General features: G+C 56.9%; 93 pseudogenes; all 93 read left to right on the top strand.

The window, feature by feature from the left end:
- The first annotated feature begins 5 nt into the window (after positions 1 to 5).
- On the top strand, positions 6 to 124 carry LOC136595842 (5S ribosomal RNA; annotated as a pseudogene).
- An 80-nt stretch (positions 125 to 204) lies between these two features.
- LOC136595841 (5S ribosomal RNA) lies at positions 205 to 323 on the top strand (annotated as a pseudogene).
- An 80-nt stretch (positions 324 to 403) lies between these two features.
- LOC136597395 (5S ribosomal RNA) lies at positions 404 to 522 on the top strand (annotated as a pseudogene).
- Positions 523 to 602: 80 nt separating this feature from the next.
- On the top strand, positions 603 to 721 carry LOC136595840 (5S ribosomal RNA; annotated as a pseudogene).
- An 80-nt stretch (positions 722 to 801) lies between these two features.
- Positions 802 to 920, top strand: LOC136595839 (5S ribosomal RNA; annotated as a pseudogene).
- An 80-nt stretch (positions 921 to 1,000) lies between these two features.
- Positions 1,001 to 1,119, top strand: LOC136595837 (5S ribosomal RNA; annotated as a pseudogene).
- An 80-nt stretch (positions 1,120 to 1,199) lies between these two features.
- LOC136597367 (5S ribosomal RNA) lies at positions 1,200 to 1,318 on the top strand (annotated as a pseudogene).
- Positions 1,319 to 1,398: 80 nt separating this feature from the next.
- On the top strand, positions 1,399 to 1,517 carry LOC136595836 (5S ribosomal RNA; annotated as a pseudogene).
- An 80-nt stretch (positions 1,518 to 1,597) lies between these two features.
- Positions 1,598 to 1,716, top strand: LOC136595835 (5S ribosomal RNA; annotated as a pseudogene).
- Positions 1,717 to 1,796: 80 nt separating this feature from the next.
- On the top strand, positions 1,797 to 1,915 carry LOC136597325 (5S ribosomal RNA; annotated as a pseudogene).
- An 80-nt stretch (positions 1,916 to 1,995) lies between these two features.
- LOC136595833 (5S ribosomal RNA) lies at positions 1,996 to 2,114 on the top strand (annotated as a pseudogene).
- Positions 2,115 to 2,194: 80 nt separating this feature from the next.
- On the top strand, positions 2,195 to 2,313 carry LOC136597319 (5S ribosomal RNA; annotated as a pseudogene).
- An 80-nt stretch (positions 2,314 to 2,393) lies between these two features.
- LOC136595832 (5S ribosomal RNA) lies at positions 2,394 to 2,512 on the top strand (annotated as a pseudogene).
- An 80-nt stretch (positions 2,513 to 2,592) lies between these two features.
- LOC136596601 (5S ribosomal RNA) lies at positions 2,593 to 2,711 on the top strand (annotated as a pseudogene).
- Positions 2,712 to 2,791: 80 nt separating this feature from the next.
- LOC136597193 (5S ribosomal RNA) lies at positions 2,792 to 2,910 on the top strand (annotated as a pseudogene).
- An 80-nt stretch (positions 2,911 to 2,990) lies between these two features.
- LOC136597293 (5S ribosomal RNA) lies at positions 2,991 to 3,109 on the top strand (annotated as a pseudogene).
- Positions 3,110 to 3,189: 80 nt separating this feature from the next.
- LOC136596745 (5S ribosomal RNA) lies at positions 3,190 to 3,308 on the top strand (annotated as a pseudogene).
- Positions 3,309 to 3,388: 80 nt separating this feature from the next.
- Positions 3,389 to 3,507, top strand: LOC136596650 (5S ribosomal RNA; annotated as a pseudogene).
- An 80-nt stretch (positions 3,508 to 3,587) lies between these two features.
- Positions 3,588 to 3,706, top strand: LOC136595831 (5S ribosomal RNA; annotated as a pseudogene).
- An 80-nt stretch (positions 3,707 to 3,786) lies between these two features.
- Positions 3,787 to 3,905, top strand: LOC136595830 (5S ribosomal RNA; annotated as a pseudogene).
- An 80-nt stretch (positions 3,906 to 3,985) lies between these two features.
- Positions 3,986 to 4,104, top strand: LOC136595829 (5S ribosomal RNA; annotated as a pseudogene).
- Positions 4,105 to 4,184: 80 nt separating this feature from the next.
- Positions 4,185 to 4,303, top strand: LOC136595828 (5S ribosomal RNA; annotated as a pseudogene).
- An 80-nt stretch (positions 4,304 to 4,383) lies between these two features.
- Positions 4,384 to 4,502, top strand: LOC136595826 (5S ribosomal RNA; annotated as a pseudogene).
- Positions 4,503 to 4,582: 80 nt separating this feature from the next.
- Positions 4,583 to 4,701, top strand: LOC136597393 (5S ribosomal RNA; annotated as a pseudogene).
- An 80-nt stretch (positions 4,702 to 4,781) lies between these two features.
- On the top strand, positions 4,782 to 4,900 carry LOC136595825 (5S ribosomal RNA; annotated as a pseudogene).
- An 80-nt stretch (positions 4,901 to 4,980) lies between these two features.
- Positions 4,981 to 5,099, top strand: LOC136595824 (5S ribosomal RNA; annotated as a pseudogene).
- An 80-nt stretch (positions 5,100 to 5,179) lies between these two features.
- On the top strand, positions 5,180 to 5,298 carry LOC136595823 (5S ribosomal RNA; annotated as a pseudogene).
- An 80-nt stretch (positions 5,299 to 5,378) lies between these two features.
- On the top strand, positions 5,379 to 5,497 carry LOC136597365 (5S ribosomal RNA; annotated as a pseudogene).
- Positions 5,498 to 5,577: 80 nt separating this feature from the next.
- On the top strand, positions 5,578 to 5,696 carry LOC136595821 (5S ribosomal RNA; annotated as a pseudogene).
- Positions 5,697 to 5,776: 80 nt separating this feature from the next.
- LOC136595820 (5S ribosomal RNA) lies at positions 5,777 to 5,895 on the top strand (annotated as a pseudogene).
- Positions 5,896 to 5,975: 80 nt separating this feature from the next.
- LOC136597324 (5S ribosomal RNA) lies at positions 5,976 to 6,094 on the top strand (annotated as a pseudogene).
- An 80-nt stretch (positions 6,095 to 6,174) lies between these two features.
- On the top strand, positions 6,175 to 6,293 carry LOC136595819 (5S ribosomal RNA; annotated as a pseudogene).
- Positions 6,294 to 6,373: 80 nt separating this feature from the next.
- LOC136597318 (5S ribosomal RNA) lies at positions 6,374 to 6,492 on the top strand (annotated as a pseudogene).
- Positions 6,493 to 6,572: 80 nt separating this feature from the next.
- On the top strand, positions 6,573 to 6,691 carry LOC136595818 (5S ribosomal RNA; annotated as a pseudogene).
- An 80-nt stretch (positions 6,692 to 6,771) lies between these two features.
- On the top strand, positions 6,772 to 6,890 carry LOC136596599 (5S ribosomal RNA; annotated as a pseudogene).
- Positions 6,891 to 6,970: 80 nt separating this feature from the next.
- On the top strand, positions 6,971 to 7,089 carry LOC136597192 (5S ribosomal RNA; annotated as a pseudogene).
- An 80-nt stretch (positions 7,090 to 7,169) lies between these two features.
- LOC136597291 (5S ribosomal RNA) lies at positions 7,170 to 7,288 on the top strand (annotated as a pseudogene).
- An 80-nt stretch (positions 7,289 to 7,368) lies between these two features.
- Positions 7,369 to 7,487, top strand: LOC136596744 (5S ribosomal RNA; annotated as a pseudogene).
- Positions 7,488 to 7,567: 80 nt separating this feature from the next.
- Positions 7,568 to 7,686, top strand: LOC136596649 (5S ribosomal RNA; annotated as a pseudogene).
- An 80-nt stretch (positions 7,687 to 7,766) lies between these two features.
- LOC136596164 (5S ribosomal RNA) lies at positions 7,767 to 7,885 on the top strand (annotated as a pseudogene).
- An 80-nt stretch (positions 7,886 to 7,965) lies between these two features.
- Positions 7,966 to 8,084, top strand: LOC136595817 (5S ribosomal RNA; annotated as a pseudogene).
- An 80-nt stretch (positions 8,085 to 8,164) lies between these two features.
- LOC136597307 (5S ribosomal RNA) lies at positions 8,165 to 8,283 on the top strand (annotated as a pseudogene).
- An 80-nt stretch (positions 8,284 to 8,363) lies between these two features.
- Positions 8,364 to 8,482, top strand: LOC136596678 (5S ribosomal RNA; annotated as a pseudogene).
- Positions 8,483 to 8,562: 80 nt separating this feature from the next.
- On the top strand, positions 8,563 to 8,681 carry LOC136595815 (5S ribosomal RNA; annotated as a pseudogene).
- An 80-nt stretch (positions 8,682 to 8,761) lies between these two features.
- Positions 8,762 to 8,880, top strand: LOC136597541 (5S ribosomal RNA; annotated as a pseudogene).
- An 80-nt stretch (positions 8,881 to 8,960) lies between these two features.
- Positions 8,961 to 9,079, top strand: LOC136595814 (5S ribosomal RNA; annotated as a pseudogene).
- An 80-nt stretch (positions 9,080 to 9,159) lies between these two features.
- On the top strand, positions 9,160 to 9,278 carry LOC136595813 (5S ribosomal RNA; annotated as a pseudogene).
- Positions 9,279 to 9,358: 80 nt separating this feature from the next.
- LOC136595812 (5S ribosomal RNA) lies at positions 9,359 to 9,477 on the top strand (annotated as a pseudogene).
- An 80-nt stretch (positions 9,478 to 9,557) lies between these two features.
- On the top strand, positions 9,558 to 9,676 carry LOC136595811 (5S ribosomal RNA; annotated as a pseudogene).
- Positions 9,677 to 9,756: 80 nt separating this feature from the next.
- Positions 9,757 to 9,875, top strand: LOC136595809 (5S ribosomal RNA; annotated as a pseudogene).
- An 80-nt stretch (positions 9,876 to 9,955) lies between these two features.
- Positions 9,956 to 10,074, top strand: LOC136596566 (5S ribosomal RNA; annotated as a pseudogene).
- Positions 10,075 to 10,154: 80 nt separating this feature from the next.
- Positions 10,155 to 10,273, top strand: LOC136595808 (5S ribosomal RNA; annotated as a pseudogene).
- Positions 10,274 to 10,353: 80 nt separating this feature from the next.
- Positions 10,354 to 10,472, top strand: LOC136595807 (5S ribosomal RNA; annotated as a pseudogene).
- Positions 10,473 to 10,552: 80 nt separating this feature from the next.
- On the top strand, positions 10,553 to 10,671 carry LOC136595806 (5S ribosomal RNA; annotated as a pseudogene).
- Positions 10,672 to 10,751: 80 nt separating this feature from the next.
- LOC136595786 (5S ribosomal RNA) lies at positions 10,752 to 10,870 on the top strand (annotated as a pseudogene).
- An 80-nt stretch (positions 10,871 to 10,950) lies between these two features.
- LOC136595804 (5S ribosomal RNA) lies at positions 10,951 to 11,069 on the top strand (annotated as a pseudogene).
- An 80-nt stretch (positions 11,070 to 11,149) lies between these two features.
- LOC136595803 (5S ribosomal RNA) lies at positions 11,150 to 11,268 on the top strand (annotated as a pseudogene).
- An 80-nt stretch (positions 11,269 to 11,348) lies between these two features.
- On the top strand, positions 11,349 to 11,467 carry LOC136595802 (5S ribosomal RNA; annotated as a pseudogene).
- An 80-nt stretch (positions 11,468 to 11,547) lies between these two features.
- Positions 11,548 to 11,666, top strand: LOC136597210 (5S ribosomal RNA; annotated as a pseudogene).
- An 80-nt stretch (positions 11,667 to 11,746) lies between these two features.
- Positions 11,747 to 11,865, top strand: LOC136596676 (5S ribosomal RNA; annotated as a pseudogene).
- An 80-nt stretch (positions 11,866 to 11,945) lies between these two features.
- On the top strand, positions 11,946 to 12,064 carry LOC136595801 (5S ribosomal RNA; annotated as a pseudogene).
- An 80-nt stretch (positions 12,065 to 12,144) lies between these two features.
- LOC136597540 (5S ribosomal RNA) lies at positions 12,145 to 12,263 on the top strand (annotated as a pseudogene).
- Positions 12,264 to 12,343: 80 nt separating this feature from the next.
- LOC136595800 (5S ribosomal RNA) lies at positions 12,344 to 12,462 on the top strand (annotated as a pseudogene).
- Positions 12,463 to 12,542: 80 nt separating this feature from the next.
- LOC136595799 (5S ribosomal RNA) lies at positions 12,543 to 12,661 on the top strand (annotated as a pseudogene).
- Positions 12,662 to 12,741: 80 nt separating this feature from the next.
- LOC136595797 (5S ribosomal RNA) lies at positions 12,742 to 12,860 on the top strand (annotated as a pseudogene).
- Positions 12,861 to 12,940: 80 nt separating this feature from the next.
- LOC136595796 (5S ribosomal RNA) lies at positions 12,941 to 13,059 on the top strand (annotated as a pseudogene).
- Positions 13,060 to 13,139: 80 nt separating this feature from the next.
- Positions 13,140 to 13,258, top strand: LOC136596565 (5S ribosomal RNA; annotated as a pseudogene).
- An 80-nt stretch (positions 13,259 to 13,338) lies between these two features.
- LOC136595795 (5S ribosomal RNA) lies at positions 13,339 to 13,457 on the top strand (annotated as a pseudogene).
- Positions 13,458 to 13,537: 80 nt separating this feature from the next.
- Positions 13,538 to 13,656, top strand: LOC136595793 (5S ribosomal RNA; annotated as a pseudogene).
- Positions 13,657 to 13,736: 80 nt separating this feature from the next.
- Positions 13,737 to 13,855, top strand: LOC136595792 (5S ribosomal RNA; annotated as a pseudogene).
- Positions 13,856 to 13,935: 80 nt separating this feature from the next.
- LOC136595791 (5S ribosomal RNA) lies at positions 13,936 to 14,054 on the top strand (annotated as a pseudogene).
- An 80-nt stretch (positions 14,055 to 14,134) lies between these two features.
- Positions 14,135 to 14,253, top strand: LOC136595774 (5S ribosomal RNA; annotated as a pseudogene).
- An 80-nt stretch (positions 14,254 to 14,333) lies between these two features.
- LOC136595790 (5S ribosomal RNA) lies at positions 14,334 to 14,452 on the top strand (annotated as a pseudogene).
- Positions 14,453 to 14,532: 80 nt separating this feature from the next.
- Positions 14,533 to 14,651, top strand: LOC136597483 (5S ribosomal RNA; annotated as a pseudogene).
- An 80-nt stretch (positions 14,652 to 14,731) lies between these two features.
- On the top strand, positions 14,732 to 14,850 carry LOC136595789 (5S ribosomal RNA; annotated as a pseudogene).
- An 80-nt stretch (positions 14,851 to 14,930) lies between these two features.
- Positions 14,931 to 15,049, top strand: LOC136595788 (5S ribosomal RNA; annotated as a pseudogene).
- Positions 15,050 to 15,129: 80 nt separating this feature from the next.
- On the top strand, positions 15,130 to 15,248 carry LOC136595787 (5S ribosomal RNA; annotated as a pseudogene).
- Positions 15,249 to 15,328: 80 nt separating this feature from the next.
- On the top strand, positions 15,329 to 15,447 carry LOC136595785 (5S ribosomal RNA; annotated as a pseudogene).
- Positions 15,448 to 15,527: 80 nt separating this feature from the next.
- Positions 15,528 to 15,646, top strand: LOC136595760 (5S ribosomal RNA; annotated as a pseudogene).
- Positions 15,647 to 15,726: 80 nt separating this feature from the next.
- Positions 15,727 to 15,845, top strand: LOC136595784 (5S ribosomal RNA; annotated as a pseudogene).
- An 80-nt stretch (positions 15,846 to 15,925) lies between these two features.
- LOC136597359 (5S ribosomal RNA) lies at positions 15,926 to 16,044 on the top strand (annotated as a pseudogene).
- Positions 16,045 to 16,124: 80 nt separating this feature from the next.
- Positions 16,125 to 16,243, top strand: LOC136595782 (5S ribosomal RNA; annotated as a pseudogene).
- An 80-nt stretch (positions 16,244 to 16,323) lies between these two features.
- On the top strand, positions 16,324 to 16,442 carry LOC136595781 (5S ribosomal RNA; annotated as a pseudogene).
- Positions 16,443 to 16,522: 80 nt separating this feature from the next.
- On the top strand, positions 16,523 to 16,641 carry LOC136595780 (5S ribosomal RNA; annotated as a pseudogene).
- An 80-nt stretch (positions 16,642 to 16,721) lies between these two features.
- Positions 16,722 to 16,840, top strand: LOC136596484 (5S ribosomal RNA; annotated as a pseudogene).
- Positions 16,841 to 16,920: 80 nt separating this feature from the next.
- On the top strand, positions 16,921 to 17,039 carry LOC136597209 (5S ribosomal RNA; annotated as a pseudogene).
- Positions 17,040 to 17,119: 80 nt separating this feature from the next.
- LOC136597095 (5S ribosomal RNA) lies at positions 17,120 to 17,238 on the top strand (annotated as a pseudogene).
- Positions 17,239 to 17,318: 80 nt separating this feature from the next.
- On the top strand, positions 17,319 to 17,437 carry LOC136595779 (5S ribosomal RNA; annotated as a pseudogene).
- Positions 17,438 to 17,517: 80 nt separating this feature from the next.
- On the top strand, positions 17,518 to 17,636 carry LOC136597133 (5S ribosomal RNA; annotated as a pseudogene).
- Positions 17,637 to 17,716: 80 nt separating this feature from the next.
- On the top strand, positions 17,717 to 17,835 carry LOC136597208 (5S ribosomal RNA; annotated as a pseudogene).
- An 80-nt stretch (positions 17,836 to 17,915) lies between these two features.
- LOC136595748 (5S ribosomal RNA) lies at positions 17,916 to 18,034 on the top strand (annotated as a pseudogene).
- Positions 18,035 to 18,114: 80 nt separating this feature from the next.
- Positions 18,115 to 18,233, top strand: LOC136595778 (5S ribosomal RNA; annotated as a pseudogene).
- An 80-nt stretch (positions 18,234 to 18,313) lies between these two features.
- LOC136595777 (5S ribosomal RNA) lies at positions 18,314 to 18,432 on the top strand (annotated as a pseudogene).
- The last annotated feature ends 72 nt before the right edge of the window (positions 18,433 to 18,504 follow it).

Here is an 18,504-nt window from a genome sequence, read left to right as displayed (position 1 = left end):
GAGCTGTCAACGGGCATTCTAAGCTGAATGTGCCTGCTCTCGTCAGATCGCGGCCGCCAGCCAGCTTGAGGCCTGGCAAGTACCAGTATGGGTGACCGGCTGGGAATCCCAGGTCCCGTTGACTTTTAAGGCCGTGAGCAGGTTGCTTTCCTTTTCGGAGGTGCGTTCGCACTGCAGAAAGCCCATAGGAAAGGAGGAGGAGCTGTCAACGGGCATTCTAAGCTGAATGTGCCTGCTCTCGTCAGATCGCGGCCGCCAGCCAGCTTGAGGCCTGGCAAGTACCAGTATGGGTGACCGGCTGGGAATCCCAGGTCCCGTTGACTTTTAAGGCCGTGAGTAGGTTGCTTTCCTTTTCGGAGGTGCGTTCGCACTGCAGAAAGCCCATAGGAAAGGAGGAGGAGCTGTCAACAGGCATTCTAAGCTGAATGTGCCTGCTCTCGTCAGATCGCGGCCGCCAGCCAGCTTGAGGCCTGGCAAGTACCAGTATGGGTGACCGGCTGGGAATCCCAGGTCCAGTTGACTTTTAAGGCCGTGAGTAGGTTGCTTTCCTTTTCGGAGGTGCGTTCGCACTGCAGAAAGCCCATAGGAAAGGAGGAGGAGCTGTCAACGGGCATTCTAAGCTGAATGTGCCTGCTCTCGTCAGATCGCGGCCGCCAGCCAGCTTGAGGCCTGGCAAGTACCAGTATGGGTGACCGGCTGGGAATCCCAGGTCCCGTTGACTTTTAAGGCCGTGAGTAGGTTTCTTTCCTTTTCGGAGGTGCGTTCGCACTGCAGAAAGCCCATAGGAAAGGAGGAGGAGCTGTCAACGGGCATTCTAAGCTGAATGTGCCTGCTCTCGTCAGATCGCGGCCGCCAGCCAGCTTGAGGCCTGGCAAGTACCAGTATGGGTGACCGGCTGGGAATCCCAGGTCCCGTTGACTTTTAAGGCTGTGAGTAGGTTTCTTTCCTTTTCGGAGGTGCGTTCGCACTGCAGAAAGCCCATAGGAAAGGAGGAGGAGCTGTCAACGGGCATTCTAAGCTGAATGTGCCTGCTCTCGTCAGATCGCGGCCGCCAGCCAGCTTGAGGCCTGGCAAGTACCAGTATGGGTGACCGGCTGGGAATCCCAGGTCCCGTTGACTTTTAAGGCCGTGAGTAGGTTGCTTTCCTTTTCGGAGGTGCGTTCGCACTGCAGAAAGCCCATAGGAAAGGAGGAGGAGCTGTCAACGGGCATTCTAAGCTGAATGTGCCTGCTCTCGTCAGATCGCGGCCGCCAGCCAGCTTGAGGCCTGGCAAGTACCAGTATGGGTGACCGGCTGGAAATCCCAGGTCCCGTTGGCTTTTAAGGCCGTGAGTAGGTTTCTTTCCTTTTCGGAGGTGCGTTCGCACTGCAGAAAGCCCATAGGAAAGGAGGAGGAGCTGTCAACGGGCATTCTAAGCTGAATGTGCCTGCTCTCGTCAGATCGCGGCCGCCAGCCAGCTTGAGGCCTGGCAAGTACCAGTATGGGTGACCGGCTGGGAATCCCAGGTCCCGTTGACTTTTAAGGCCGTGAGCAGGTTGCTTTCCTTTTCGGAGGTGCGTTCGCACTGCAGAAAGCCCATAGGAAAGGAGGAGGAGCTGTCAACGGGCATTCTAAGCTGAATGTGCCTGCTCTCGTCAGATCGCGGCCGCCAGCCAGCTTGAGGCCTGGCAAGTACCAGTATGGGTGACCGGCTGGGAATCCCAGGTCCCGTTGACTTTTAAGGCCGTGAGTAGGTTTCTTTCCTTTTCGGAGGTGCGTTCGCACTGCAGAAAGCCCATAGGAAAGGAGGAGGAGCTGTCAACGGGCATTCTAAGCTGAATGTGCCTGCTCTCGTCAGATCGCGGCCGCCAGCCAGCTTGAGGCCTGGCAAGTACCAGTATGGGTGACCGGCTGGGAATCCCAGGTCCAGTTGACTTTTAAGGCCGTGAGTAGGTTGCTTTCCTTTTCGGAGGTGCGTTCGCACTGCAGAAAGCCCATAGGAAAGGAGGAGGAGCTGTCAACGGGCATTCTAAGCTGAATGTGCCTGCTCTCGTCAGATCGCGGCCGCCAGCCAGCTTGAGGCCTGGCAAGTACCAGTATGGGTGACCGGCTGGGAATCCCAGGTCCCGTTGACTTTTAAGGCCGTGAGTAGGTTTCTTTCCGTTTCGGAGGTGCGTTCGCACTGCAGAAAGCCCATAGGAAAGGAGGAGGAGCTGTCAACGGGCATTCTAAGCTGAATGTGCCTGCTCTAGTCAGATCGCGGCCGCCAGCCAGCTTGAGGCCTGGCAAGTACCAGTATGGGTGACCGGCTGGGAATCCCAGGTCCCGTTGACTTTTAAGGCCGTGAGTAGGTTTCTTTCCTTTTCGGAGGTGCGTTCGCACTGCAGAAAGCCCATAGGAAAGGAGGAGGAGCTGTCAACGGGCATTCTAAGCTGAATGTGCCTGCTCTCGTCAGATCGCGGCCGCCAGCCAGCTTGAGGCCTGGCAAGTACCAGTATGGGTGACCGGCTGGGAATCCCAGGTCCCGTTGACTTTTAAGGCCGTGAGTAGGTTTCTTTCCTTTTCGGAGGTGCGTTCGCACTGCAGAAAGCCCATAGGAAAGGAGGAGGAGCTGTCAACGGGCATTCTAAGCTGAATGTGCCTGCTCTCGTCAGATCGCGGCCGCCAGCCAGCTTGAGGCCTGGCAAGTACTAGTATGGGTGACCGGCTGGGAATCTCAGGTCCCGTTGACTTTTAAGGCCGTGAGTAGGTTGCTTTCCTTTTCGGAGGTGCGTTGGCACTGCAGAAAGCCCATAGGAAAGGAGGAGGAGCTGTCAACGGGCATTCTAAGCTGAATGTGCCTGCTCTCGTCAGATCGCGGCCGCCAGCCAGCTTGAGGCCTGGCAAGTACCAGTATGGGTGACCGGCCTGGAATCCCAGGTCCCGTTGACTTTTAAGGCCGTGAGTAGGTTTCTTTCCTTTTCGGAGGTGCGTTCGCACTGCAGAAAGCCCATAGGAAAGGAGGAGGAGCTGTCAACGGGCATTCTAAGCTGAATGTGCCTGCTCTCGTCAGATCGCGGCCGCCAGCCAGCTTGAGGCCTGGCAAGTGCCAGTATGGGTGACCGGCTGGGAATCCCAGGTCCCGTTGACTTTTAAGGCCGTGAGTAGATTTCTTTCCTTTTCGGAGGTGCGTTCGCACTGCAGAAAGCCCATAGGAAAGGAGGAGGAGCTGTCAACGGGAATTCTAAGCTGAATGTGCCTGCTCTCGTCAGATCGCGGCCGCCAGCCAGCTTGAGGCCGGGCAAGTACCAGTATGGGTGACCGGCTGGGAATCCCAGGTCCCGTTGACTTTTAAGGCCGTGAGTAGGTTTTTTTCCTTTTCGGAGGTGCGTTCGCACTGCAGAAAGCCCATAGGAAAGGAGGAGGAGCTGTCAATGGGCATTCTAAGCTGAATGTGCCTGCTCTCGTCAGATCGCGGCCGCCAGCCAGCTTGAGGCCTGGCAAGTACCAGTATGGGTGACCGGCTGGGAATCCCAGGTCCCGTTGACTTTTAAGGCCGTGAGTAGGTTGCTTTCCTTTTCGGAGGTGCGTTCGCACTGCAGAAAGCCCATAGGAAAGGAGGAGGAGCTGTCAACGGGCATTCTAAGCTGAATGTGCCTGCTCTCGTCAGATCGCGGCCGCCAGCCAGCTTGAGGCCTGGCAAGTACCAGTATGGGTGACCGGCTGGGAATCCCAGGTCCCGTTGACTTTTAAGGCTGTGAGTAGGTTTCTTTCCTTTTCGGAGGTGCGTTCGCACTGCAGAAAGCCCATAGGAAAGGAGGAGGAGCTGTCAACGGGCATTCTAAGCTGAATGTGCCTGCTCTCGTCAGATCGCGGCCGCCAGCCAGCTTGAGGCCTGGCAAGTACCAGTATGGGTGACCGGCTGGGAATCCCAGGTCCCGTTGACTTTTAAGGCCGTGAGTAGGTTGCTTTCCTTTTCGGAGGTGCGTTCGCACTGCAGAAAGCCCATAGGAAAGGAGGAGGAGCTGTCAACGGGCATTCTAAGCTGAATGTGCCTGCTCTCGTCAGATCGCGGCCGCCAGCCAGCTTGAGGCCTGGCAAGTACCAGTATGGGTGACCGGCTGGGAATCCCAGGTCCCGTTGACTTTTAAGGCCGTGAGTAGGTTTCTTTCCTTTTCGGAGGTGCGTTCGCACTGCAGAAAGCCCATAGGAAAGGAAGAGGAGCTGTCAACGGGCATTCTAAGCTGAATGTGCCTGCTCTCGTCAGATCGCGGCCGCCAGCCAGCTTGAGGCCTGGCAAGTACCAGTATGGGTGACCGGCTGGGAATCCCAGGTCCCGTTGACTTTTAAGGCCGTGAGCAGGTTGCTTTCCTTTTCGGAGGTGCGTTCGCACTGCAGAAAGCCCATAGGAAAGGAGGAGGAGCTGTCAACGGGCATTCTAAGCTGAATGTGCCTGCTCTCGTCAGATCGCGGCCGCCAGCCAGCTTGAGGCCTGGCAAGTACCAGTATGGGTGACCGGCTGGGAATCCCAGGTCCCGTTGACTTTTAAGGCCGTGAGTAGGTTGCTTTCCTTTTCGGAGGTGCGTTCGCACTGCAGAAAGCCCATAGGAAAGGAGGAGGAGCTGTCAACAGGCATTCTAAGCTGAATGTGCCTGCTCTCGTCAGATCGCGGCCGCCAGCCAGCTTGAGGCCTGGCAAGTACCAGTATGGGTGACCGGCTGGGAATCCCAGGTCCAGTTGACTTTTAAGGCCGTGAGTAGGTTGCTTTCCTTTTCGGAGGTGCGTTCGCACTGCAGAAAGCCCATAGGAAAGGAGGAGGAGCTGTCAACGGGCATTCTAAGCTGAATGTGCCTGCTCTCGTCAGATCGCGGCCGCCAGCCAGCTTGAGGCCTGGCAAGTACCAGTATGGGTGACCGGCTGGGAATCCCAGGTCCCGTTGACTTTTAAGGCCGTGAGTAGGTTTCTTTCCTTTTCGGAGGTGCGTTCGCACTGCAGAAAGCCCATAGGAAAGGAGGAGGAGCTGTCAACGGGCATTCTAAGCTGAATGTGCCTGCTCTCGTCAGATCGCGGCCGCCAGCCAGCTTGAGGCCTGGCAAGTACCAGTATGGGTGACCGGCTGGGAATCCCAGGTCCCGTTGACTTTTAAGGCTGTGAGTAGGTTTCTTTCCTTTTCGGAGGTGCGTTCGCACTGCAGAAAGCCCATAGGAAAGGAGGAGGAGCTGTCAACGGGCATTCTAAGCTGAATGTGCCTGCTCTCGTCAGATCGCGGCCGCCAGCCAGCTTGAGGCCTGGCAAGTACCAGTATGGGTGACCGGCTGGGAATCCCAGGTCCCGTTGACTTTTAAGGCCGTGAGTAGGTTGCTTTCCTTTTCGGAGGTGCGTTCGCACTGCAGAAAGCCCATAGGAAAGGAGGAGGAGCTGTCAACGGGCATTCTAAGCTGAATGTGCCTGCTCTCGTCAGATCGCGGCCGCCAGCCAGCTTGAGGCCTGGCAAGTACCAGTATGGGTGACCGGCTGGAAATCCCAGGTCCCGTTGGCTTTTAAGGCCGTGAGTAGGTTTCTTTCCTTTTCGGAGGTGCGTTCGCACTGCAGAAAGCCCATAGGAAAGGAGGAGGAGCTGTCAACGGGCATTCTAAGCTGAATGTGCCTGCTCTCGTCAGATCGCGGCCGCCAGCCAGCTTGAGGCCTGGCAAGTACCAGTATGGGTGACCGGCTGGGAATCCCAGGTCCCGTTGACTTTTAAGGCCGTGAGCAGGTTGCTTTCCTTTTCGGAGGTGCGTTCGCACTGCAGAAAGCCCATAGGAAAGGAGGAGGAGCTGTCAACGGGCATTCTAAGCTGAATGTGCCTGCTCTCGTCAGATCGCGGCCGCCAGCCAGCTTGAGGCCTGGCAAGTACCAGTATGGGTGACCGGCTGGGAATCCCAGGTCCCGTTGACTTTTAAGGCCGTGAGTAGGTTTCTTTCCTTTTCGGAGGTGCGTTCGCACTGCAGAAAGCCCATAGGAAAGGAGGAGGAGCTGTCAACGGGCATTCTAAGCTGAATGTGCCTGCTCTCGTCAGATCGCGGCCGCCAGCCAGCTTGAGGCCTGGCAAGTACCAGTATGGGTGACCGGCTGGGAATCCCAGGTCCAGTTGACTTTTAAGGCCGTGAGTAGGTTGCTTTCCTTTTCGGAGGTGCGTTCGCACTGCAGAAAGCCCATAGGAAAGGAGGAGGAGCTGTCAACGGGCATTCTAAGCTGAATGTGCCTGCTCTCGTCAGATCGCGGCCGCCAGCCAGCTTGAGGCCTGGCAAGTACCAGTATGGGTGACCGGCTGGGAATCCCAGGTCCCGTTGACTTTTAAGGCCGTGAGTAGGTTTCTTTCCGTTTCGGAGGTGCGTTCGCACTGCAGAAAGCCCATAGGAAAGGAGGAGGAGCTGTCAACGGGCATTCTAAGCTGAATGTGCCTGCTCTAGTCAGATCGCGGCCGCCAGCCAGCTTGAGGCCTGGCAAGTACCAGTATGGGTGACCGGCTGGGAATCCCAGGTCCCGTTGACTTTTAAGGCCGTGAGTAGGTTTCTTTCCTTTTCGGAGGTGCGTTCGCACTGCAGAAAGCCCATAGGAAAGGAGGAGGAGCTGTCAACGGGCATTCTAAGCTGAATGTGCCTGCTCTCGTCAGATCGCGGCCGCCAGCCAGCTTGAGGCCTGGCAAGTACCAGTATGGGTGACCGGCTGGGAATCCCAGGTCCCGTTGACTTTTAAGGCCGTGAGTAGGTTTCTTTCCTTTTCGGAGGTGCGTTCGCACTGCAGAAAGCCCATAGGAAAGGAGGAGGAGCTGTCAACGGGCATTCTAAGCTGAATGTGCCTGCTCTCGTCAGATCGCGGCCGCCAGCCAGCTTGAGGCCTGGCAAGTACTAGTATGGGTGACCGGCTGGGAATCTCAGGTCCCGTTGACTTTTAAGGCCGTGAGTAGGTTGCTTTCCTTTTCGGAGGTGCGTTGGCACTGCAGAAAGCCCATAGGAAAGGAGGAGGAGCTGTCAACGGGCATTCTAAGCTGAATGTGCCTGCTCTCGTCAGATCGCGGCCGCCAGCCAGCTTGAGGCCTGGCAAGTACCAGTATGGGTGACCGGCCTGGAATCCCAGGTCCCGTTGACTTTTAAGGCCGTGAGTAGGTTTCTTTCCTTTTCGGAGGTGCGTTCGCACTGCAGAAAGCCCATAGGAAAGGAGGAGGAGCTGTCAACGGGCATTCTAAGCTGAATGTGCCTGCTCTCGTCAGATCGCGGCCGCCAGCCAGCTTGAGGCCTGGCAAGTGCCAGTATGGGTGACCGGCTGGGAATCCCAGGTCCCGTTGACTTTTAAGGCCGTGAGTAGATTTCTTTCCTTTTCGGAGGTGCGTTCGCACTGCAGAAAGCCCATAGGAAAGGAGGAGGAGCTGTCAACGGGAATTCTAAGCTGAATGTGCCTGCTCTCGTCAGATCGCGGCCGCCAGCCAGCTTGAGGCCGGGCAAGTACCAGTATGGGTGACCGGCTGGGAATCCCAGGTCCCGTTGACTTTTAAGGCCGTGAGTAGGTTTTTTTCCTTTTCGGAGGTGCGTTCGCACTGCAGAAAGCCCATAGGAAAGGAGGAGGAGCTGTCAATGGGCATTCTAAGCTGAATGTGCCTGCTCTCGTCAGATCGCGGCCGCCAGCCAGCTTGAGGCCTGGCAAGTACCAGTATGGGTGACCGGCTGGGAATCCCAGGTCCCGTTGACTTTTAAGGCCGTGAGTAGGTTGCTTTCCTTTTCGGAGGTGCGTTCGCACTGCAGAAAGCCCATAGGAAAGGAGGAGGAGCTGTCAACGGGCATTCTAAGCTGAATGTGCCTGCTCTCGTCAGATCGCGGCCGCCAGCCAGCTTGAGGCCTGGGAAGTACCAGTATGGGTGACCGGCTGGGAATCCCAGGTCCCGTTGACTTTTAAGGCCGTGAGTAGGTTTCTTTCCTTTTCGGAGGTGCGTTCGCACTGCAGAAAGCCCATAGGAAAGGAGGAGGAGCTGTCAACGGGCATTCTAAGCTGAATGTGCCTGCTCTCGTCAGATCGCGGCCGCCAGCCAGCTTGAGGCCTGGCAAGTACCAGTATGGGTGACCGGCTGGGAATCCCAGGTCCCGTTGACTTTTAAGGCCGTGAGTAGGTTTCTTTCCGTTTCGGAGGTGCGTTCGCACTGCAGAAAGCCCATAGGAAAGGAGGAGGAGCTGTCAACGGGCATTGTAAGCTGAATGTGCCTGCTCTCGTCAGATCGCGGCCGCCAGCCAGCTTGAGGCCTGGCAAGTACCAGTATGGGTGACCGGCTGGGAATTCCAGGTCCCGTTGACTTTTAAGGCCGTGAGTAGGTTGCTTTCCTTTTCGGAGGTGCGTTCGCACTGCAGAAAGCCCATAGGAAAGGAGGAGGAGCTGTCAACGGGCATTCTAAGCTGAATGTGCCTGCTCTCGTCAGATCGCGGCCGCCAGCCAGCTTGAGGCCTGGCAAGTACCAGTATGGGTGACCGGCTGGGAATCCCAGGTCCCGTAGACTTTTAAGGCCGTGAGTAGGTTTCTTTCCGTTTCGGAGGTGCGTTCGCACTGCAGAAAGCCCATAGGAAAGGAGGAGGAGCTGTCAACGGGCATTCTAAGCTGAATGTGCCTGCTCTCGTCAGATCGCGGCCGCCAGCCAGCTTGAGGCCTGGCAAGTACCAGTATGGGTGACCGGCTGGGAATCCCAGGTCCCGTTGACTTTTAAGGCCGTGAGTAGGTTGCTTTCCTTTTCGGAGGTGCGTTCGCACTGCAGAAAGCCCATAGGAAAGGAGGAGGAGCTGTCAACGGGCATTCTAAGCTGAATGTGCCTGCTCTCGTCAGATCGCGGCCGCCAGTCAGCTTGAGGCCTGGCAAGTACCAGTATGGGTGACCGGCTGGGAATCCCAGGTCCCGTTGACTTTTAAGGCCGTGAGTAGGTTTCTTTCCTTTTCGGAGGTGCGTTCGCACTGCAGAAAGCCCATAGGAAAGGAGGAGGAGCTGTCAACGGGCATTCTAAGCTGAATGTGCCTGCTCTCGTCAGATCGCGGCCGCCAGCCAGCTTGAGGCCTGGCAAGTACCAGTATGGGTGACCGGCTGGGAATCCCAGGTCCCGTTGACTTTTAAGGCCGTGAGTAGGTTTCTTTCCTTTTCGCAGGTGCGTTTGCACTGCAGAAAGCCCATAGGAAAGGAGGAGGAGCTGTCAACGGGCATTCTAAGCTGAATGTGCCTGCTCTCGTCAGATCGCGGCCGCCAGCCAGCTTGAGGCCTGGCAAGTACCAGTATGGGTGACCGGCTGGGAATCCCAGGTCCCGTTGACTTTTAAGGCCGTGAGTAGGTTTCTTTCCGTTTCGGAGGTGCGTTCGCACTGCAGAAAGCCCATAGGAAAGGAGGAGGAGCTGTCAACGGGCATTCTAAGCTGAATGTGCCTGCTCTCGTCAGATCGCGGCCGCCAGCCAGCTTGAGGCCTGGCAAGTACCAGTATGGGTGACCGGCTGGGAATCCCAGGTCCCGTTGACTTTTAAGGCCGTGAGTAGGTTTCTTTCCTTTTCGGAGGTGCGTTCGCACTGCAGAAAGCCCATAGGAAAGGAGGAGGAGCTGTCAACGGGCATTCTAAGCTGAATGTGCCTGCTCTCGTCAGATCGCGGCCGCCAGCCAGCTTGAGGCCTGGCAAGTACCAGTATGGGTGACCGGCTGGGAATCCCAGGTCCCGTTGACTTTTAAGGCCATGAGTAGGTTTCTTTCCGTTTCGGAGGTGCGTTCGCACTGCAGAAAGCCCATAGGAAAGGAGGAGGAGCTGTCAACGGGCATTCTAAGCTGAATGTGCCTGCTCTCGTCAGATCGCGGCCGCCAGCCAGCTTGAGGCCTGGCAAGTACCAGTATGGGTGACCGGCTGGGAATCCCAGGTCCCGTTGACTTTTAAGGCCGTGAGCAGGTTGCTTTCCTTTTCGGAGGTGCGTTCGCACTGCAGAAAGCCCATAGGAAAGGAGGAGGAGCTGTCAACGGGCATTCTAAGCTGAATGTGCCTGCTCTCGTCAGATCGCGGCCGCCAGCCAGCTTGAGGCCTGGCAAGTACCAGTATGGGTGACCGGCTGGGAATCCCAGGTCCTGTTGACTTTTAAGGCCGTGAGTAGGTTTCTTTCCTTTTCGGAGGTGCGTTCGCACTGCAGAAAGCCCATAGGAAAGGAGGAGGAGCTGTCAACGGGCATTCTAAGCTGAATGTGCCTGCTCTCGTCAGATCGCGGCCGCCAGCCAGCTTGAGGCCTGGCAAGTACCAGTATGGGTGACCGGCTGGGAATCCCAGGTCCCGTTGACTTTTAAGGCCGTGAGTAGGTTGCTTTCCTTTTCGGAGGTGCGTTCGCACTGCAGAAAGCCCATAGGAAAGGAGGAGGAGCTGTCAACGGGCATTCTAAGCTGAATGTGCCTGCTCTCGTCAGATCGCGGCCGCCAGCCAGCTTGAGGCCTGGCAAGTACCAGTATGGGTGACCGGCTGGGAATCCCAGGTCCCGTTGACTTTTAAGGCCGTGAGTAGGTTTCTTTCCGTTTCGGAGGTGCGTTCGCACTGCAGAAAGCCCATAGGAAAGGAGGAGGAGCTGTCAACGGGCATTCTAAGCTGAATGTGCCTGCTCTCGTCAGATCGCGGCCGCCAGCCAGCTTGAGGCCTGGCAAGTACCAGTATGGGTGACCGGCTGGGAATCCCAGGTCCCGTTGACTTTTAAGGCCGTGAGTAGGTTGCTTTCCTTTTCGGAGGTGCGTTCGCACTGCAGAAAGCCCATAGGAAAGGAGGAGGAGCTGTCAACGGGCATTCTAAGCTGAATGTACCTGCTCTCGTCAGATCGCGGCCGCCAGCCAGCTTGAGGCCTGGCAAGTACCAGTATGGGTGACCGGCTGGGAATCCCAGGTCCCGTTGACTTTTAAGGCCGTGAGTAGGTTTCTTTCCTTTTCGGAGGTGCGTTCGCACTGCAGAAAGCCCATAGGAAAGGAGGAGGAGCTGTCAACGGGCATTCTAAGCTGAATGTGCCTGCTCTCGTCAGATCGCGGCCGCCAGCCAGCTTGAGGCCTGGCAAGTACCAGTATGGGTGACCGGCTGGGAATCCCAGGTCCCGTTGACTTTTAAGGCCGTGAGTAGGTTTCTTTCCTTTTCGGAGGTGCGTTCGCACTGCAGAAAGCCCATAGGAAAGGAGGAGGAGCTGTCAACGGGCATTCTAAGCTGAATGTGCCTGCTCTCGTCAGATCGCGGCCGCCAGCCAGCTTGAGGCCTGGCAAGTACCAGTATGGGTGACCGGCTGGGAATCCCAGGTCCCGTTGACTTTTAAGGCCGTGAGTAGGTTTCTTTCCTTTTCGGAGGTGCGTTCGCACTGCAGAAAGCCCATAGGAAAGGAGGAGGAGCTGTCAACGGGCATTCTAAGCTGAATGTGCCTGCTCTCGTCAGATCGCGGCCGCCAGCCAGCTTGAGGCCTGGCAAGTACCAGTATGGGTGACCGGCTGGGAATCCCAGGTCCCGTTGACTTTTAAGGCCGTGAGTAGGTTTCTTTCCTTTTCGGAGGTGCGTTCGCACTGCAGAAAGCCCATAGGAAAGGAGGAGGAGCTGTCAATGGACATTCTAAGCTGAATGTGCCTGCTCTCGTCAGATCGCGGCCGCCAGCCAGCTTGAGGCCTGGCAAGTACCAGTATGGGTGACCGGCTGGGAATCCCAGGTCCCGTTGACTTTTAAGGCCGTGAGTAGGTTTCTTTCCTTTTCGGAGGTGCGTTCGCACTGCAGAAAGCCCATAGGAAAGGAGGAGGAGCTGTCAACGGGCATTCTAAGCTGAATGTGCCTGCTCTCGTCAGATCGCGGCCGCCAGCCAGCTTGAGGCCTGGCAAGTACCAGTATGGGTGACCGGCTGGGAATCCCAGGTCCCGTAGACTTTTAAGGCCGTGAGTAGGTTTCTTTCCGTTTCGGAGGTGCGTTCGCACTGCAGAAAGCCCATAGGAAAGGAGGAGGAGCTGTCAACGGGCATTCTAAGCTGAATGTGCCTGCTCTCGTCAGATCGCGGCCGCCAGCCAGCTTGAGGCCTGGCAAGTACCAGTATGGGTGACCGGCTGGGAATCCCAGGTCCCGTTGACTTTTAAGGCCGTGAGTAGGTTGCTTTCCTTTTCGGAGGTGCGTTCGCACTGCAGAAAGCCCATAGGAAAGGAGGAGGAGCTGTCAACGGGCATTCTAAGCTGAATGTGCCTGCTCTCGTCAGATCGCGGCCGCCAGTCAGCTTGAGGCCTGGCAAGTACCAGTATGGGTGACCGGCTGGGAATCCCAGGTCCCGTTGACTTTTAAGGCCGTGAGTAGGTTTCTTTCCTTTTCGGAGGTGCGTTCGCACTGCAGAAAGCCCATAGGAAAGGAGGAGGAGCTGTCAACGGGCATTCTAAGCTGAATGTGCCTGCTCTCGTCAGATCGCGGCCGCCAGCCAGCTTGAGGCCTGGCAAGTACCAGTATGGGTGACCGGCTGGGAATCCCAGGTCCCGTTGACTTTTAAGGCCGTGAGTAGGTTGCTTTCCTTTTCGGAGGTGCGTTCGCACTGCAGAAAGCCCATAGGAAAGGAGGAGGAGCTGTCAACGGGCATTCTAAGCTGAATGTGCCTGCTCTCGTCAGATCGCGGCCGCCAGCCAGCTTGAGGCCTGGCAAGTACCAGTATGGGTGACCGGCTGGGAATCCCAGGTCCCGTTGACTTTTAAGGCCGTGAGTAGGTTTCTTTCCGTTTCGGAGGTGCGTTCGCACTGCAGAAAGCCCATAGGAAAGGAGGAGGAGCTGTCAACGGGCATTCTAAGCTGAATGTGCCTGCTCTCGTCAGATCGCGGCCGCCAGCCAGCTTGAGGCCTGGCAAGTACCAGTATGGGTGACCGGCTGGGAATCCCAGGTCCCGTTGACTTTTAAGGCCATGAGTAGGTTTCTTTCCGTTTCGGAGGTGCGTTCGCACTGCAGAAAGCCCATAGGAAAGGAGGAGGAGCTGTCAACGGGCATTCTAAGCTGAATGTGCCTGCTCTCGTCAGATCGCGGCCGCCAGCCAGCTTGAGGCCTGGCAAGTACCAGTATGGGTGACCGGCTGGGAATCCCAGGTCCCGTTGACTTTTAAGGCCGTGAGCAGGTTGCTTTCCTTTTCGGAGGTGCGTTCGCACTGCAGAAAGCCCATAGGAAAGGAGGAGGAGCTGTCAACGGGCATTCTAAGCTGAATGTGCCTGCTCTCGTCAGATCGCGGCCGCCAGCCAGCTTGAGGCCTGGCAAGTACCAGTATGGGTGACCGGCTGGGAATCCCAGGTCCTGTTGACTTTTAAGGCCGTGAGTAGGTTTCTTTCCTTTTCGGAGGTGCGTTCGCACTGCAGAAAGCCCATAGGAAAGGAGGAGGAGCTGTCAACGGGCATTCTAAGCTGAATGTGCCTGCTCTCGTCAGATCGCGGCCGCCAGCCAGCTTGAGGCCTGGCAAGTACCAGTATGGGTGACCGGCTGGGAATCCCAGGTCCCGTTGACTTTTAAGGCCGTGAGTAGGTTGCTTTCCTTTTCGGAGGTGCGTTCGCACTGCAGAAAGCCCATAGGAAAGGAGGAGGAGCTGTCAACGGGCATTCTAAGCTGAATGTGCCTGCTCTCGTCAGATCGCGGCCGCCAGCCAGCTTGAGGCCTGGCAAGTACCAGTATGGGTGACCGGCTGGGAATCCCAGGTCCCGTTGACTTTTAAGGCCGTGAGTAGGTTTCTTTCCGTTTCGGAGGTGCGTTCGCACTGCAGAAAGCCCATAGGAAAGGAGGAGGAGCTGTCAACGGGCATTCTAAGCTGAATGTGCCTGCTCTCGTCAGATCGCGGCCGCCAGCCAGCTTGAGGCCTGGCAAGTACCAGTATGGGTGACCGGCTGGGAATCCCAGGTCCCGTTGACTTTTAAGGCCGTGAGTAGGTTGCTTTCCTTTTCGGAGGTGCGTTCGCACTGCAGAAAGCCCATAGGAAAGGAGGAGGAGCTGTCAACGGGCATTCTAAGCTGAATGTGCCTGCTCTCGTCAGATCGCGGCCGCCAGCCAGCTTGAGGCCTGGCAAGTACCAGTATGGGTGACCGGCTGGGAATCCCAGGTCCCGTTGACTTTTAAGGCCGTGAGTAGGTTTCTTTCCTTTTCGGAGGTGCGTTCGCACTGCAGAAAGCCCATAGGAAAGGAGGAGGAGCTGTCAACGGGCATTCTAAGCTGAATGTACCTGCTCTCGTCAGATCGCGGCCGCCAGCCAGCTTGAGGCCTGGCAAGTACCAGTATGGGTGACCGGCTGGGAATCCCAGGTCCCGTTGACTTTTAAGGCCGTGAGTAGGTTTCTTTCCTTTTCGGAGGTGCGTTCGCACTGCAGAAAGCCCATAGGAAAGGAGGAGGAGCTGTCAACGGGCATTCTAAGCTGAATGTGCCTGCTCTCGTCAGATCGCGGCCGCCAGCCAGCTTGAGGCCTGGCAAGTACCAGTATGGGTGACCGGCTGGGAATCCCAGGTCCCGTTGACTTTTAAGGCCGTGAGTAGGTTTCTTTCCTTTTCGGAGGTGCGTTCGCACTGCAGAAAGCCCATAGGAAAGGAGGAGGAGCTGTCAACGGGCATTCTAAGCTGAATGTGCCTGCTCTCGTCAGATCGCGGCCGCCAGGCAGCTTGAGGCCTGGCAAGTACCAGTATGGGTGACCGGCTGGGAATCCCAGGTCCCGTTGACTTTTAAGGCCGTGAGTAGGTTTCTTTCCTTTTCGGAGGTGCGTTCGCACTGCAGAAAGCCCATAGGAAAGGAGGAGGAGCTGTCAACGGGCATTCTAAGCTGAATGTGCCTGCTCTCGTCAGATCGCGGCCGCCAGCCAGCTTGAGGCCTGGCAAGTACCAGTATGGGTGACCGGCTGGGAATCCCAGGTCCCGTTGACTTTTAAGGCCGTGAGTAGGTTGCTTTCCTTTTCGGAGGTGCGTTCGCACTGCAGAAAGCCCATAGGAAAGGAGGAGGAGCTGTCAACGGGCATTCTAAGCTGAATGTGCCTGCTCTCGTCAGATCGCGGCCGCCAGCCAGCTTGAGGCCTGGCAAGTACCAGTATGGGTGACCGGCTGGGAATCCCAGGTCCCGTTGACTTTTAAGGCCGTGAGTAGGTTTCTTTCCGTTTCGGAGGTGCGTTCGCACTGCAGAAAGCCCATAGGAAAGGAGGAGGAGCTGTCAACGGGCATTCTAAGCTGAATGTGCCTGCTCTCGTCAGATCGCGGCCGCCAGCCAGCTTGAGGCCTGGCAAGTACCAGTATGGGTGACCGGCTGGGAATCCCAGGTCCCGTTGACTTTTAAGGCCGTGAGTAGGTTGCTTTCCTTTTCGGAGGTGCGTTCGCACTGCAGAAAGCCCATAGGAAAGGAGGAGGAGCTGTCAACGGGCATTCTAAGCTGAATGTGCCTGCTCTCGTCAGATCGCGGCCGCCAGCCAGCTTGAGGCCTGGCAAGTACCAGTATGGGTGACCGGCTGGGAATCCCAGGTCCCGTTGACTTTTAAGGCCGTGAGTAGGTTTCTTTCCTTTTCGGAGGTGCGTTCGCACTGCAGAAAGCCCATAGGAAAGGAGGAGGAGCTGTCAACGGGCATTCTAAGCTGAATGTACCTGCTCTCGTCAGATCGCGGCCGCCAGCCAGCTTGAGGCCTGGCAAGTACCAGTATGGGTGACCGGCTGGGAATCCCAGGTCCCGTTGACTTTTAAGGCCGTGAGTAGGTTTCTTTCCTTTTCGGAGGTGCGTTCGCACTGCAGAAAGCCCATAGGAAAGGAGGAGGAGCTGTCAACGGGCATTCTAAGCTGAATGTGCCTGCTCTCGTCAGATCGCGGCCGCCAGCCAGCTTGAGGCCTGGCAAGTACCAGTATGGGTGACCGGCTGGGAATCCCAGGTCCCGTTGACTTTTAAGGCCGTGAGTAGGTTTCTTTCCTTTTCGGAGGTGCGTTCGCACTGCAGAAAGCCCATAGGAAAGGAGGAGGAGCTGTCAACGGGCATTCTAAGCTGAATGTGCCTGCTCTCGTCAGATCGCGGCCGCCAGGCAGCTTGAGGCCTGGCAAGTACCAGTATGGGTGACCGGCTGGGAATCCCAGGTCCCGTTGACTTTTAAGGCCGTGAGTAGGTTTCTTTCCTTTTCGGAGGTGCGTTCGCACTGCAGAAAGCCCATAGGAAAGGAGGAGGAGCTGTCAACGGGCATTCTAAGCTGAATGTGCCTGCTCTCGTCAGATCGCGGCCGCCAGCCAGCTTGAGGCCTGGCAAGTACCAGTATGGGTGACCGGCTGGGAATCCCAGGTCCCGTTGACTTTTAAGGCCGTGAGTAGGTTTCTTTCCTTTTCGGAGGTGCGTTCGCACTGCAGAAAGCCCATAGGAAAGGAGGAGGAGCCGTCAACGGGCATTCTAAGCTGAATGTGCCTGCTCTCGTCAGATCGCGGCCGCCAGCCAGCTTGAGGCCTGGCAAGTACCAGTATGGGTGACCGGCTGGGAATCCCAGGTCCCGTTGACTTTTAAGGCCGTGAGTAGGTTTCTTTCCTTTTCGGAGGTGCGTTCGCACTGCAGAAAGCCCATAGGAAAGGAGGAGGAGCTGTCAACGGGCATTCTAAGCTGAATGTGCCTGCTCTCGTCAGATCGCGGCCGCCAGCCAGCTTGAGGCCTGGCAAGTACCAGTATGGGTGACCGGCTGGGAATCCCAGGTCCCGTTGACTTTTAAGGCCGTGAGTAGGTTTCTTTCCTTTTCGGAGGTGCGTTCGCACTGCAGAAAGCCCATAGGAAAGGAGGAGGAGCTGTCAACGGGAATTCTAAGCTGAATGCGCCTGCTCTCGTCAGATCGCGGCCGCCAGCCAGCTTGAGGCCTGGCAAGTACCAGTATGGGTGACCGGCTGGGAATCCCAGGTCCCGTTGACTTTTAAGGCCGTGAGTAGGTTTCTTTCCTTTTCGGAGGTGCGTTCGCACTGCAGAAAGCCCATAGGAAAGGAGGAGGAGCTGTCAATGGACATTCTAAGCTGAATGTGCCTGCTCTCGTCAGATCGCGGCCGCCAGCCAGCTTGAGGCCTGGCAAGTACCAGTATGGGTGACCGGCTGGGAATCCCAGGTCCCGTTGACTTTTAAGGCCGTGAGTAGGTTGCTTTCCTTTTCGGAGGTGCGTTCGCACTGCAGAAAGCCCATAGGAAAGGAGGAGGAGCTGTCAACGGGCATTCTAAGCTGAATGTGCCTGCTCTCGTCAGATCACGGCCGCCAGCCAGCTTGAGGCCTGGCAAGTACCAGTATGGGTGACCGGCTGGGAATCCCAGGTCCCGTTGACTTTTAAGGCCGTGAGTAGGTTTCTTTCCTTTTCGGAGGTGCGTTCGCACTGCAGAAAGCCCATAGGAAAGGAGGAGGAGCTGTCAACGGGCATTCTAAGCTGAATGTGCCTGCTCTCGTCAGATCGCGGCCGCCAGCCAGCTTGAGGCCTGGCAAGTACCAGTATGGGTGACCGGCTGGGAATCCCAGGTCCCGTTGACTTTTAAGGCCGTGAGTAGGTTTCTTTCCTTTTTGGAGGTGCGTTCGCACTGCAGAAAGCCCATAGGAAAGGAGGAGGAGCTCTCAACGGGCATTCTAAGCTGAATGTGCCTGCTCTCGTCAGATCGCGGCCGCCAGCCAGCTTGAGGCCTGGCAAGTACCAGTATGGGTGACCGGCTGGGAATCCCAGGTCCCGTTGACTTTTAAGGCCGTGAGTAGGTTGCTTTCCTTTTCGGAGGTGCGTTCGCACTGCAGAAAGCCCATAGGAAAGGAGGAGGAGCTGTCAATGGACATTCTAAGCTGAATGTGCCTGCTCTCGTCAGATCGCGGCCGCCAGCCAGCTTGAGGCCTGGCAAGTACCAGTATGGGTGACCGGCTGGGAATCCCAGGTCCCGTTGACTTTTAAGGCCGTGAGTAGGTTGCTTTCCTTTTCGGAGGTGCGTTCGCACTGCAGAAAGCCCATAGGAAAGGAGGAGGAGCTGTCAACGGGCATTCTAAGCTGAATGTACCTGCTCTCGTCAGATCGCGGCCGCCAGCCAGCTTGAGGCCTGGCAAGTACCAGTATGGGTGACCGGCTGGGAATCCCAGGTCCCGTTGACTTTTAAGGCCGTGAGTAGGTTTCTTTCCGTTTCGGAGGTGCGTTCGCACTGCAGAAAGCCCATAGGAAAGGAGGAGGAGCTGTCAACGGGCATTCTAAGCTGAATGTGCCTGCTCTCGTCAGATCGCGGCCGCCAGCCAGCTTGAGGCCTGGCAAGTACCAGTATGGGTGACCGGCTGGGAATCCCAGGTCCCGTTGACTTTTAAGGCCGTGAGTAGGTTTCTTTCCTTTTCGGAGGTGCGTTCGCACTGCAGAAAGCCCATAGGAAAGGAGGAGGAGCTGTCAACGGGCATTCTAAGCTGAATGTGCCTGCTCTCGTCAGATCGCGGCCGCCAGCCAGCTTGAGGCCTGGCAAGTACCAGTATGGGTGACCGGCTGGGAATCCCAGGTCCCGTTGACTTTTAAGGCCGTGAGTAGGTTGCTTTCCTTTTCGGAGGTGCGTTCGCACTGCAGAAAGCCCATAGGAAAGGAG

This window comes from Eleutherodactylus coqui, unplaced genomic scaffold (assembly GCF_035609145.1).
Source record: "Eleutherodactylus coqui strain aEleCoq1 unplaced genomic scaffold, aEleCoq1.hap1 HAP1_SCAFFOLD_117, whole genome shotgun sequence".
NCBI classification, from domain to species: Eukaryota; Metazoa; Chordata; class Amphibia; order Anura; family Eleutherodactylidae; genus Eleutherodactylus; species Eleutherodactylus coqui.
The sequence above is the reverse complement of the archived record's forward strand: the minus strand, read 5'-3'. Positions and strand labels throughout refer to the sequence as shown.